Source organism: Tauraco erythrolophus, chromosome 1 (assembly GCF_009769465.1).
Source record: "Tauraco erythrolophus isolate bTauEry1 chromosome 1, bTauEry1.pri, whole genome shotgun sequence".
NCBI lineage: Eukaryota > Metazoa > Chordata > Aves > Musophagiformes > Musophagidae > Tauraco > Tauraco erythrolophus.
The window spans coordinates 117,488,119-117,502,498 of record NC_141465.1 but is presented as its reverse complement, the minus strand read 5'-3'; positions in this window follow the sequence as shown (position 1 = coordinate 117,502,498).

Below are 14,380 nucleotides of genomic sequence, written 5' to 3'. Positions count from 1 at the left end.
CGGGGGATTATGGGACTGCTGCAAACAGGAGACAACAGGAGGCTATTGACTGGCCTAGGAGCACACAGATTTCAAGCCACTAAGAGAAGAGGGTTGTTCGAAATGGCAGACATTCATCTACCCTGGGACAGATCAAGGGCTAGATTTCGCAGAAGCTGTCCTCCCAGAAACTCAAAATCCGACCCAACAATCCATTAAGTTTAAGAGCAAGCAAGCCAGCAACATGCAGATGAGCCAGCTCTCAGACTCAGTAATGACTCAATTCAAAATCATTAATGCCAAATACATATAACATCAGCACATCCTTGGGAAAAGCAAATCCTCATAAATCTGGGGAAAAGAATTCCAAGCATCTTTTATAATGACATGTATTCATTGATATCAGAGGGGAGAAAAATATGCAAACCGTGCTCAGGATATTGTTTTTACTAGTGTGTAACAGATATACTCCAAAATAGGTGGATTCTCTTTGCAGTCTTCAATCATTGATCTTGCAGATTACAGGACTTTAACACCTACAGGCAAATGTCATTTTGCTGGCCAGAAATCCTTCTGGAGTGATCCTGTTCATTTCAGCCAGCACAGTTCGGTTCATTCTGTGCAGTGTGAGCAATCACTTCCTCCCTCCTGGGGAGCTACATGGCACTAGTCTTTGACTCCTCAGAGCCTTCACAACACTTTCTTCTGGAGGAAGAGACCACTTAGCAGAAAAGTCCACAACAGAAAATTGTATCCAGTCTCTTATGCTATTCAGCATATTATGCTACCTTGTCAGTCTCTCGCATAGCAAAATGGTAGCTCTGATTTTAGAATCAATCATAGAATCATAGAATGGTTTGAGTTGGAAGGAACCTCAAAGATCATCTAGTTCCAACCCCCCTGCCTTCGGCAGGGACACCTTCCACTACATCAGGTTGCTCAAAGCCTCATCCAATCTGACCTTGAACACTTCCAGGGATGGGGCATCCACAACTTCTCTGGGTAACCTCTTCCAGTGCTACACCACCCTCATTGTAAAAAATTTCTTCCATGTATCTAATTGAAATCTCCCCTCTTTCAGTTTAAATCCATTGTCCCTTGTCCTATCACTACACGTCCTTGTAAGAAGTCCCTCTCCAGCTTTCTTGTAGGCCTCCTTTTTTACCTTTATTTTAACCTTGACTTCTGAAACAGTACCCAGTTACCATATATTTAGTGCTTGTTTACCTGTTCCCATTCCAATACCTGTCAAGCAAATCCTTCTCCCAGTAACAAAAAGGCTCTAGAAAAAAACATGACTATTCAAGCTTAATTCCTCGGTGTGAATGCACAATGTCTCTATAGGATTTCATCGACTTTCCCCAACAATTAATTTGTTTCGTATAGTTTCCAGCAAATTGATGCCCCTTCTCTGAATAGTACTGGTCTGGGTCAGTGTCTTGTTATGGGAGCAATCATTAGCACAATTGGGCCACTGTTTAGAGTTGTAATACGTTCACAGCCCTTAACATGGATTCACACATGGACCTACCACGCAGCAGGGCATGTCATGTAGTCAATATACTTTCAAGTACTAGTGAAGATGGGCTGAAGGGCTACGAGGAAAGCTGGCAGGAGGCTGCAAGCTTCTGGTGATGATTCATCCTGCAGGCTGGACAGATTGCCTGAGAAAATGTGCCTCCTCTTGAAACTTCACTGGGCACCTCTTGGGCATCAGTCCTTCTTTTGCAATGGTTTTCAATGTGACATGCCAGGGAAAGTGCCTTTTCCCTTACAGTCCTTGACTTAACCCTGATCGACAATTGAAAAACTGTCCTCCAGAGCGTTTATACATTGCTGGCTCACAGCATACATAATGACATCACCTGTTGTCACACCAACAGACTTGAGCCTAACAGTTTAGCTAAACCATGGCTTTAAAAGTGTCTCCATGTCTTGATGTTTTGTGGCCTTTCCTTCCCTTCTATATAATTGATGTCCAAACTGGAGGAATAGCAAACAAAGAAATTAGAACCAAACTAAAAAAATCAGTTGCAAATCTCAGAACCAGATAAAAAAAAACCCTAGCATTAAAAAAAACCCTAGCATTTTAATACAAAAGTATGAAAATTAAGTACACTCTCAAGCTACTTTCAGCAGACTTTCTCCATGTTTCCTGTCCTAGGCATTTCCAACAGACCTGATCGGAGGGAAACTTACGATAGAGTTAAGCCATGCTTGGATAATAGAAGATATAATAAATAGCAGACATGGTAGCAGAAGCAATAATGTTTCTATACTGCCGTCTGGAAAAGCTTATTAGTATTTTTTCCATTTTACAATTTTCCCCATAGCAGCATTAAAGAATGACACATACTCTACCTGTAGGGTTTATGAGAAAGGCACCACATGCTTTCTACATGAGAAGATATTCACAGTCTTTGAACTATCAAGTCAAAAGTTTCCTGACTCCATATAGCTTGTTTACCCAGCAAATACATGTTCTGGACGGGGTACTTGCCAAATGCTGGTCACTGGGCTGTTAGTGCCCATTGTTTCCTGCCAAACAAAACTGAAGCATGTGCTTTTTTAATGAAATTGCACAGAAAGACATGCTAGAGCTTTCTATTAAAAAAAAAAAAAAAAGTGGAGACTCTATATGAAATCACAGCTCTTTATTCAAGCAGTATCACAATCAACTTGATAATGTTTCAGTTTTTCTATTACTACCAGCTGTGGATGCAGAGTAAGCCCAAACTTGATGCAATATGGTCTTATTTTGTCTAACAATTTATATGGAAATTGTGTGCAAAAGGCTTTATGGAAGTAAATACACAGCTAGAGGGAAAAATAGCAGAGTCTGAGAGAAGTACGAAAGACCAGCAAAGAACTAACTGGAGACTAAAGAGGTAAATAGATGCAGGTATTCTCGGAGGCAGCCACTGCAGAGGATCACAATCAGAAGGCTAGGGAAGCGCCGCTGCCTACAAGTGAGGGAAAAGGTTCCTGTAAACTCAGCAGGATCTCTAAAACTAGTGTCTGACCTTGTATCATACCAAACACTTCTTGAAAGGTATTTCTCTGGGAACGAGGGCTGCCCTGAAGCTCTCTGCAGACGAAGCTGGCTGGACATACTTGAGAACAGGGTTTCAGATGAAGCAGAGCGAAATTAAAGGGAAACAACTTTTCAAATAATCCTTCTAACATAAACTGGTAAAGGCAGATGAACCATATATGCACTTTTGCAGCCATAAATGAAATTCATTATGTGGCCATGAACCCAGAACAGCATTTTGAGTCTACTACTAACTGTGACTTCTGTTCTTTGCTGTATGCTTAAACTAATTAGATGAGATAGTAACAGAACAAAACAGTCTAAATTTACTATGACTGTCATTAGACATGACAAACTGCTAGTAAATAGGTAATTCAAAAACAGCAAAACAATGCTAAATTAGATTTATTCAGCTATTGTGCAATGTTACATATCATTTAAGCATCAAAGGAAAATTCCTTAGCTAATCTTTATGATTTACATAGATATCGGTACATTAAGCAAAATTTCAATTACCATTAACTGTTGCATATTTATGTAGAAGTTGTTCCTGTCTTACTTTTAACAGAGAATAAATTAGATAAATTTCCCACAGACATTTAAATACATTTGTCTTTAAAATCTCAAAAGAAGAAAGGAATATTCTTAATTTAGAAGACGGGATTGATTTAAGTTGATAAAGAAACCTACTTTCACTGCAAAGCAAATGCTCTAGAAAAAGTCTTCCCATATCTAGTCCAGACAATGACATATGCATTGCAGGAATAATACAGATGCTACAGGGCTTTGGCCTTACAGAAACTTAGATTTCTGGATCTTAAAATGAATAGCTTCTGATTAATCATAATGTAATTACTTAAACCAGATTACTTGATTAGAATGGCATGTTAACATAAGAACCTTGTCATTTAGATTTTACTCTTAACTATCGTCCCTTTTTCCCTGGGTAATCATCATTACAATAATAACAATAAGGGCCCATATGCTTCTTTGCCATGCAGGCTGCTGATTGAGGGAGCGTGGTGCAAGTTAATGTAAAATGAGCTTCAAAGCACACTGTGCTAGATAAAGATGCCTACGCAGACTTCTGTGAGAGCAGCCATGGCCCCAGAAAGCAGGGCGCCAGTGCCTGGAAGGCTGCCGGCTGAGACAGGGGTACGGTTCTTAGGAGACTGCGGAATGAGCAGGGAGTGGGAGGGGACACGCAACATAGGCTTTGTCACGTGATTGGTTCATCATAAACAAAGATATCTGCATTTGTTGAGATGAAAGAGACTAATGCTGTCTGATGGGGCATTAATGTGCAATGTGCATCAACCACACGCTGCAGATGTCCCAGCCAGTACGAAACCCATTTTTTGAAAGCTGGCAGCTCCACGAATGGAGGTCACTCGTGTCTGTAACCCACCTATTGTCTGGAGGCGCATCTGCCACTAGCGTGACCATACCGTGCCCGTGCAATTCCCTCACGTAAGCATGGTCCAGGCCAGCACCGAATGACTCATATGGCAAGTTGTGCCTGCACAAAGACTTTGCACCAGGACAGCCATCCCAGTGGCTGAACTTCAGGTGCAGATGTGTTCCCAGAGTACAAAAAATCAGTTCACAGTACTGACCTGTACTTGTCCTGCTCCGGCAGGGGGATTGGACTAGATGATCCTTTGAGGTCCCGTCCAATCCCTGACATTCTGTGATTCTGTGACCTGCAGCTGTGGCTCCTCTATGCTGTGTACTAGCTTCTCGTGATCACAGTGAAAAGCACAGATTGAGAGCAAGGCTTATGAGAAGATCCAGTGTCATGTAATAGCAAGCTCTTTACAATAGTCTTTGCTGTTCAAAAAGGTAAAGGATTTTTTCATGGTTGTGTTTTCGTAATTTTGCAGCTACTCAAACAAACAGGTACCTTTTTGCTCTTTCTGTCTACCCAAAGACAACAGTGGGCCCTGTCATATAGCAGCACAAGCTGCTCTCCCAGGCTTGTTTACTTGTTCCCATTGAATCTAAACACTTTTGGCAGGACAGAGGAGCACCTACCTCCATCTTCCTGTTGCGCTCCTTGCAATGTGAGAAAACAGAAGGTGGTTGCCTTTCTCTTTCAAAGGCTAATCTTCACGTATAAATCCTGAATGTTGGATGCTGCTTGTGTTGTACTCGATAATTTTTCCCTTAGAGATATAAATTTAATCTCTACTTTTTCGCAGAAAAAATCCTGTACAGGGCTGGCAGTTGTCATGTGAGTGTATATACTTGTTACGCAGATCTGTATGCTTAAACAAGTACTCAGTATGTCCCCTGCTAATATGTACAAAGATACCTTGAAAGCAAAAATATCTCCATGGCACTGCCCTCACGCTTATATTTTTCTCATGGGAAATGACTAAAAATTATGTCCATGAGAGACAGAGAGAAAATAGAAAAATAAAGAAGACAGAGAGAAAGAACCACTACAATGCTAGACTAAGTAAATTGCTTCTGGCATTTCAAATATTATATTAGGTTCAATTTGTACATGGGAAAATCACTGGCATACACATTTCCAAACTAACCACTAGTTTTCACAAACTTCATTCATGTCGAGAGATGCTCAGTTTAAAATAACTTGGCTCAACAGAGGTGTTGAGCATTACTGTTTCACATTGACCTGAAGCTCTGCTATGGATGCTCTACCCTTTTGAAAACCAGTCTCATACTTGCCACACAACATCTCTATTTGCATCTGAATATGTATTCCTTGATGAGTAGCACATAATCAGATTGTTTTTTCCAGTGTTCAAAGAAAGAAAGGCAAAGAATGTCACTGGATTTCAAAGTACTCACAGGTTTGATTCACATCTCAGTTGTTGATCTAGGAGAGACTTTCTCTTCCAAAGAGAAGCTTGGCCTCATTAATGCTGACATTAATCCTTGACAGCAGAAAGGAAGGACTGGTTCCTTAATTTAAAGCAGATCTATTGATTGCATTCATAAACAAGAAGGAAGAGCTGGGATCTCTGCATGATCTTTATCCTCTCTTTTCATTTTAAAAAAGCAAAATTAAACAACTCTGTTTGACCTCAGCTGTGCAAGGTTTGTGGGTTGGGGCACTGCACTGTAACCTCCCAGCCCATCTCTGTGCCACAAAATCCACTATTGATTGCTCATGGTCTTGACGGATTGACCTTGATTTTCTCTTTCCAAGTGAAACCTTATATGCTGCCTGGAAAAGAGTCCAACAACTAGTTTAACTGTGCAAGGAATAGCTCTGGGGTGGAGGCTACACTCCTTGCCAACACCAATTGCCTTGTGGAAAGCTTTCTGGCTTAGGAAGCCCTGAATGCTTCAACATCCATTGCAGCTTTTACTTTTCTTTCTTATAAGATGTTTAATCTACGCTTGGGCGGGTACATTAAATGGAGTGGGAGATCCTGCTGCACAATCAGAGAAGGCCTCCTTATGAAAATAACCTGAAAGTCTAAGAGTCTTTTCTGAAGATTGCAGATGATAAACCTCTATTTTTGGCATTACAGAGGGAAGGTAAGTCCAGCATTAGCAGAGTTTGCTATTTCACATCACAGCCGACATCTCTCCACAATATATACTCAAAGCATATTTGTTGTTTCTGGAAGAATTATGTCTGACAGGAGAGAAGAGCTGTCTCTTGAAAATTCAGGGTAGCTATTCATCAGAATAGATGTCAAAAGCTTTAATCATGACCACTCAGCCAAAGCCTTCTGACAAAAAACATTTTCTTTAATGATGCAGATAAAGATGACAGACTTGACTTATAGTTGTTGTTCAATCTCATGCTGCTAATATTTACCTTCATGGACGAAATCACCCGGCATTCTCAGCACTTTGTAGTTTTTGTGTAATGAAAACTATAGAGATTTGCATTTAAAGGGCTTTTTTCAGTATCTCTTCATCTGAAAGAGAATAAAATCATAGTGACATTTTGGAGTGATCTGGTGAAAAGCAAAAGAGATTTGGTGAAGACTGGCCCTTCAATCCTCTGCTACAGTATGAACAGAAAACCTAGTTCAAGGTAGCATCACTTTATTCAGTTTTGCTCCTCTATTCCTGCTTAAATTTATAGAGAAGGGGTCCAGTATGCTGTAAGTCAGATCTGTAACTTCCAGAGTACTCTTTTGGCTGCCCATGCTTTGTGATGTGTATAGACATTAGCAGTACTTTTCATTGCCTTGGTTCTTTGAGCATAAAACATTTATTTAAGGCAACAGAAGACAGAATTTAAGAGTATTTTTTTTGTAGAAATACAGAGACTGGAAAGGATGTCCAGGTTCACTGGGTCTTGCCTTGCTCTGCAGTAAATGTTCCATAAAGATCTTCATGGAGTGAACAAGTTTCACCTTTAAATGTGTTCGGTATTTTGTCTCCACCTCTCTTGTTCCAGACCCTCCTTTCCACGACGGAAAAAAAATATTCTTCTCATTTCTCACTTAATTTTTTTCTTTCAGCAAGATAGGGAGTAAGTAGGCAGCTGAAGACATTGGAAGGGTTTGTTGAACCTTAGTAGTGAGGCGGGCTAAGGTTTTCCTTTCTCCTGAAGAGCATAGGAGGAAAACAGTGAAAAACTCCCCATCGACATCCAAAGCCTTCCACAGCACACAGAAATTGATGTCTCCCATGACCCTATCTACACCCAAAGTCAAGCTATGTCTAGCCCTCCCAGTTGTCCCATTTTAAATAGTGTCCCCCAGAGAGACACTGGCTTATTATCTGACCAAAAGCTTCACCTAATACTTTTTTTCATCCCCATCTCCCACAGCCCCACAAGAAGTGGCCAGCCCTCCTTCACTTTGCCAGACTCACCCTGACACACCACAGGACCAAGAGGATCCAAGAGGAACGGGTCAAGGACCTGCTCCTTCGGCTGGATGCCCACAAGTCTATGGGGCCTGATGGTATCCACCCGAGAGTCCTGAGAGAGCTGGCGGATGTCATTGCCAAACCCCTGTCCATTATCTTTGGGCAGTCTTGGCTCACTGGGGAAGTTCCGCTGGACTGGAGGCTGGCGGATGTTACCCCCATTTACAAAAAAGGGCGGAAGGAGGATCCGGGGAACTACAGGCCTGTCAGTCTGACCTCGGTGACGGGCAAAGTCATGGAACAGGTTATCTTGAGTGCTATTAATGAGCACATACAGGTTAACCGGGTGATCAGGCCCAGTCAACATGGGTTTATGAAAGGCAGGTCTTGCCAATCAAACCTGATCACCTTCTATGACAGGGTGACCCGCCTGGTTGACGAGGGAAGGGCTGTGGATGTAGTTTTCCTGGACCTCAGTAAAGCCTTTGATACAGTTTCTCATAGTGTTCTGGTGGAGAAACTGGTAACTGCTGGCCTGGATAGGCACACCCTCCTTTGGGTTAAAAACTGGCTGGATGGCCGGGCCCAAAGAGTGGTGGTAAATGGGGCTAAATCTGGCTGGAGGCCGGTCACCAGTGGGGTTCCCCAGGGCTCAGTGCTGGGTCCAGTTCTGTTTAACATCTTTATCAATGACCTGGATGAGGGGATTGAATGTACCCTCAGTAAATTTGCGGACGACACCAAGCTGGGAGGCTGTGTCGATCTGCTCGAGGGTAGGGAGGCCCTTCAGAGGGACTTGAACAGACTGGGTCGTTGGGCTGAGGCCAATGGCATGAGCTTTAATAAGGCCAAGTGCAGAGTCCTTCACTTGGGGTATAAAAACCCCAAGCATCGCTATAGGCTCGGGGAAGAGTGGCTGGAGAGCTGCCTGGCGGAGAAGGACCTGGGGGTGTTGGTTGACTACCGGCTTGATATGAGCCAGCAGTGTGCCCTGGTGGCCAAAAAGGCCAATGGGATACTGGCGTGTATCAAGAATAGTGTGACCAGCAGGAGCAGGGAAGTGATCCTGCCCCTGTACTCAGCACTGGTGAGGCCGCACCTGGAATATTGTGTCCAGTTTTGGGCCCCTCGCTTTAAGAGAGATATTGAGCTCCTGGAGCGAGTCCAAAGAAGGGCAACTAAACTGGTCAAGGGGCTGGAAAATAAAACTTATGAGGAGCGGCTGAGGGAGTTGGGGCTGTTTAGCCTGGAGAAGAGGAGGCTGAGGGGAGACCTGATTACGGCCTATAAATACTTGAGAAAAGATGGTGGGGAGGTAGGGGAAGGGCTCTTTACATTAGTGATGGGTGATAGAACAAGAGGAAATGGGCATAAGCTTAGTCAGGGGAGATTCAGGTTGGATGTTAGGAAGTATTTCTTCTCTGAAAGGGTTGTCAGCCACTGGAATAAGCTGCCCAGGGAGGTGGTTGAGTCCCCATCCCTGGATGTGTTTAAGAATAGGGTGGATGAGCTACTTGAGGATATGGTTTAATGGGGATTAGGGATGGTTGGACTGGATGATCTCTAAGGTCTTTTCCAACCTAGAAATCTATGAATCTATGAATCTATGACCTCGGCACCTCTCCTGAGGTCTCCTGGTGCCTATCTGTTCCCGCTCTTCTGTTGTATCTACTCTGTCATTATCGCAGAAGTGAATTACTGCCTGAAGGACTCTATTTCCAACAGAATAATATTTTGTCTGTGTGACTGAGAATCTTCAAGGCACGACTAGATCTTGTGTCAAAATTGTCAATATTGTTTAAATAATCCTGTTTCTTCTCCAGCATTTATGTTGCTCTTTCATGTCCTCCCATCCTTTCTGCCACCTCCAGTTAAATTATAGAGAGCAATAATGTCCACTTGCTAACTTCAGTTCACTAGAAGAAACCAAGCTTCATTTAATTTTCTCAGAGAAGATCCTCTCTATTCCCTCCATCACGCAAACAACCCTTCCCTGTACCTGCTCTTCTACAGTTAACTCTTCCCTGAGCACTCACAGCCAGAGCAGAGCACAACGCTCCAGGGCAGCACTTGTTGATGATATTAAATCCAATGGAAACATCTTGCCTTGTTCATCATGGAAACATATTTGTGTATTTCACAGATGTAACTCAGTTGTTGTTCATACTGGTCACATGATTGCTGCTAATTACATCCAGTTCTTAATAACCCAGCTCTTTTTTCTGGTCAGGTCTTTCTTAGTGATGGATTCCTACATTACTGTGGAAGATTTTACATCTTTGTTGGTGACATGGACAGTGGGATTGAGTGCACCCTCAGCAAGTTTGCTGATAACACCAAGCTGTGTGGTGTGGTGGACACACTGGAGGGAAGGGATGCCACCCAGAGGGACCTTGACAGGCTGGGGAGGTGGGCTCACGTGAACCTCATGAAGTTCAACAAGGAAAAGTACAAGGACCTACGTATGGATTGGGGCAATTTCAAGCACAAATACAGGCTGGGTGAAGAATGGATTGAGAGCAGCCTGGAGGAGAAGGACTTGGAAGTGCTGGTTGATGAGAAGCTCAACATGAGTCGGCAATGTGTGCTGGCAGCCCAGAAAGCCAACCATATCCTGGGCTGCATCCAAAGAAGCGTGGCCAGCAGGTCGAGAAGGTGATTCTGCCCCTCTGCTCTGCTCTCATGAGACCCCACCTGGAATACTGCGTTCAGCTCTGGAATCCCCAACACACTAAGGACATGGAGCTGTTGGAGTGGGTCCAGAGGAAGGCCACAAAGATGATCCGAGGGCTGGAGCAACTCTGCTATGAAGACAGGCTGAGGGAGTTGGGGTTGTTCAGTCTGGAGAAGAGAAGGCTCCAGGGAGATCTTCTAGCAGCCTTCCAGTACCTAAAGAGGGACCTATGAGAAAGCGGGAGAGGGACTTTTTGTAAGGGCTTGTAGTGATAGGACAAAGGGTAATGGCTTTAAATTGAAAGAGGGGAGATTTAGATTAGATCTAAGGAAGAAATTTTTCACTCAGAGAGTGGTGAGGCACTGGAAGAGGTTGCACAGAGAAGTTGTAGATGCCCCATCCCTGGAAGTGTTCAAGGTAGTGGAAGGTGTAGTGGAAGGTGTCCCTGCCCATGGCAGGGGGATTGGAACTAAACCACCCGAGCGTCCTGAGAGAGCTGGCGGATGTCATTGCCAAACCCCTGTCCATTATCTTTGGGCAGTCTTGGCTCACTGGGGAAGTTCCGCTGGACTGGAGGCTGGCGGATGTTACCCCCATTTACAAAAAAGGGCGGAAGGAGGATTCGGGGAACTACAGGCCTGCCAGTCTGACCTCGGTGACGGGCAAAGTCATGGAACAGGTTATCTTGAGTGCTATTAATGAGCACATACAGGTTAACCGGGTGATCAGGCCCAGTCAACATGGGTTTATGAAAGGCAGGTCTTGCCAATGAAACATGATCACCTTCTATGATGGGGTGACCCGCCTGGTTGACGAGGGAAGGGCTGTGGATGTAGTTTTCCTGGACCTCAGTAAAGCCTTTGATACAGTTTCTCATAGTGTTCTGGTGGAGAAACTGGTAACTGCTGGCCTGGACAGGCACACCCTCCTTTGGGTTAAAAACTGGCTGGATGGCCGGGCCCAAAGAGTGGTGGTAAATGGGGCTAAATCCGGCTGGAGGCTGGTCACCAGTGAGGTTCCCCAGGGCTCAGTGCTGGGTCCAGTTCTGTTTAACATCTTTATCAATGACCTGGATGAGGGGATTGAATGTACCCTCAGTAAATGTGCGGACGACACCAAGCTGAGAGGCTGTGTCGATCTGCTCGAGGGTAGGGAGGCCCTTCAGAGGGATTTGAACAGAATGAATCGTTGGGCTGAGGCCAATGGCATGAGCTTTAATAAGGCCAAGTGCAGAGTCCTTCACTTGGGGTATAAAAACCCCAAGCATCGCTATAGGCTCGGGGAAGAGTGGCTGGAGAGCTGCCTGGCGGAGAAGGACCTGGGGGTGTTGGTTGACTACCGGCTTGATATGAGCCAGCAGTGTGCCCAGGTGGCCAAAAAGGCCAATGGGATACTGGCGTGTATCAAGAATAGTGTAACCAGCAGGAATACGGAAGTGATCCTGCCCCTGTACTCAGCACTGGTGAGGCCGCACCTGGAATATTGTGTCCAGTTTTGGGCCCCTTGCTTTAAGAGAGATACTGAGCTCCTGGAGCGAGTCCAAAGAAGGGCGACTAAACTGGTCAAGGGGCTGGAAAATAAAACTTATGAGGAGCGGCTGAGGGAGTTGGGGCTGTTTAGCCTGGAGAAGAGGAGGCTGAGGGGAGACCTGATTACGGCCTACAAATACTTGAGAAGGGATGGTGGGGAGGTGGGGGAAGGGCTCTTTACATTAGTGATGGGTGATAGAACAAGAGGAAATGGGTATAAGCTTAGTCAGGGGAGATTCAGGTTGGATGTTAGAAAGTATTTCCTCACTGAAAGGGTTGTCAGCCACCGGAATAGGCTGCCCAGGGAGGTGGTTGAGTCCCCATCCCTGGATGTGTTTAAGAAAAGGGTGGATGAACTACTTAGGGATATGGTTTAAATGGGGGATTAGGGACAGTTGGACTGGATGATCTCTAAGGTCTTTTCCAACCTAGAAATCTATGAAATCTATGAAATAAACAATCTTCTAGGTCCTTTCCATCCCAAACCATTCTATGATTCCATGGTTCTAAGATGCTTTTCTGTTACTTACTAATTACATGGTCCTCTGCTTTGTATTGTTGCCCTTTTTTTTTTTTTTCTCATTTCTATTACTGCACTTTTTCCTCCTTTTTGACATATAAAGGTCTCTGTGAAGTCAGTGCCTTCCATCTTGCCTTTTCATAGCCTCCAGCTCCTCTGGCAGCCACTCCTTGTGATGCTGCCGAAGACAGGCCTCCTCATTTTGTACACAGAGGCTACTGCAGACTTGGAGGTGAGAGAAATGAACAGATCTCTCTCTGACACTTCCTTATTTCGCACTTCCACATTTCTAATTTAACTTCTATCATCTGTTCTGTTCTCTGTTAAGCAAGAAAGGTGATTGCATTGACACAGGCCATCTGTGTACTTGAAGGTATAAGAAGAAACACGTTCTTCTGCCATCATAGAAAACAGTCCAAGGGAGCTGTGCTTTGGGTATCAGAGTCAAATTTGTCTTTGGACAGAAATGCATTTGGAGTTTCTGTTACTTCACAGAAGTTTCCTTCAGTTTTTTCTTAATGCTGTGCAACTACATTTTTTAAAAGGCTTTGGATTAATAGGTCGATTTACCTTAATCCTAATAATAAACATTAAAAAAAATGTTTTTTTCAGCTTACAAATATCTCCTCTCTGAAATACTGAAAGTCCCTGGCTGACATTAGCTCTGAGGAATTCCTGATGCTGGTTAGTTAGATTTACATCATTCATTATTTAAGTAGGGGAATATAGCTAGAATTACACCAATGTAATGCCTCAAAAACTTGTAGGATAATTATTTGCACTCAATACCATATATATAATCCCAAGAACTAGCATTCACTCGATCTCTATTTACATTCTGATTCATCTCTTTATACTTACTTGAAGACTTTAGTTTTGTAAAGATCAACAAATAAAAAATACAATCGCTGTTAGCAATGTTTTACTTACATCATCTTGAGAGTTTATTTTGAAAGAGGTGAAGATGGTTGGGCAAGAGGACTGTAGACCTAGACTGACATCTAAAGTGGCATAGAGGTGAGAAGCGTTCAAAAGATGGGATGAACATCACCAGAAATTAAAAGGAAAAGAAGGACCGAATGGACTGTAAAGAATATGAGACAGACAGAAGTGGAAGGAACTGGAGAGAACAGGGCAGCTTCTGTACAGCTCCTTCAGACCCCTCACTTCAGTGCTTTTCATAGTCCAAGGACTCTCACTCTCTGCAGCAGACATCTAGGCCAGTAGTAATGAAACACCAGCACCACTGGCAGCAAGAGAGACATTTAGGTGGGCACCAGTAATGTCTACAGCACTTCTTGTTATAAAAGGATTTATTTTGTAACACACCCATACAAAGCTTCTTTGATTGCAAACTTTCTGAAGGGAAGGAATGAAGACTCTGGTGGAATGGCATAACCCAGAGGCTACTTCTGTGCGCCAGTTAGTGCTGAGCCTCACTTGCATCCCGCTTCAGAAGCAAGCTGATGACTCTCAATACAACCGATAATAATATTTAAATTCTGCAAAAGTAAATTGATTAATGCAGTGAAAAGTGCCTAAAGAAAGGTTAAAAATTGTGGGGTGTTATATACATACACCATGACCATTAAGTTGTTTGGCTTCATAATGGTGAAGCCTCGAGGTAAAAAAAAACAAACGAGTGCTTGTAGATGTTTTCAAAACTGATGGCTACTCAAGCACATAGTGACTGAATGAAAGAGCAAAGCATAATTTAAAAGAAAATATTTTGTAGAATGTTTATTGTTAAATGCCATTTTAAAAGGCATCACAAAAAATTGGTTTTCAAAGAGGAAGAAAGAATAATTGTTATTTAAGCGGTATGCTTAGCAAATAAC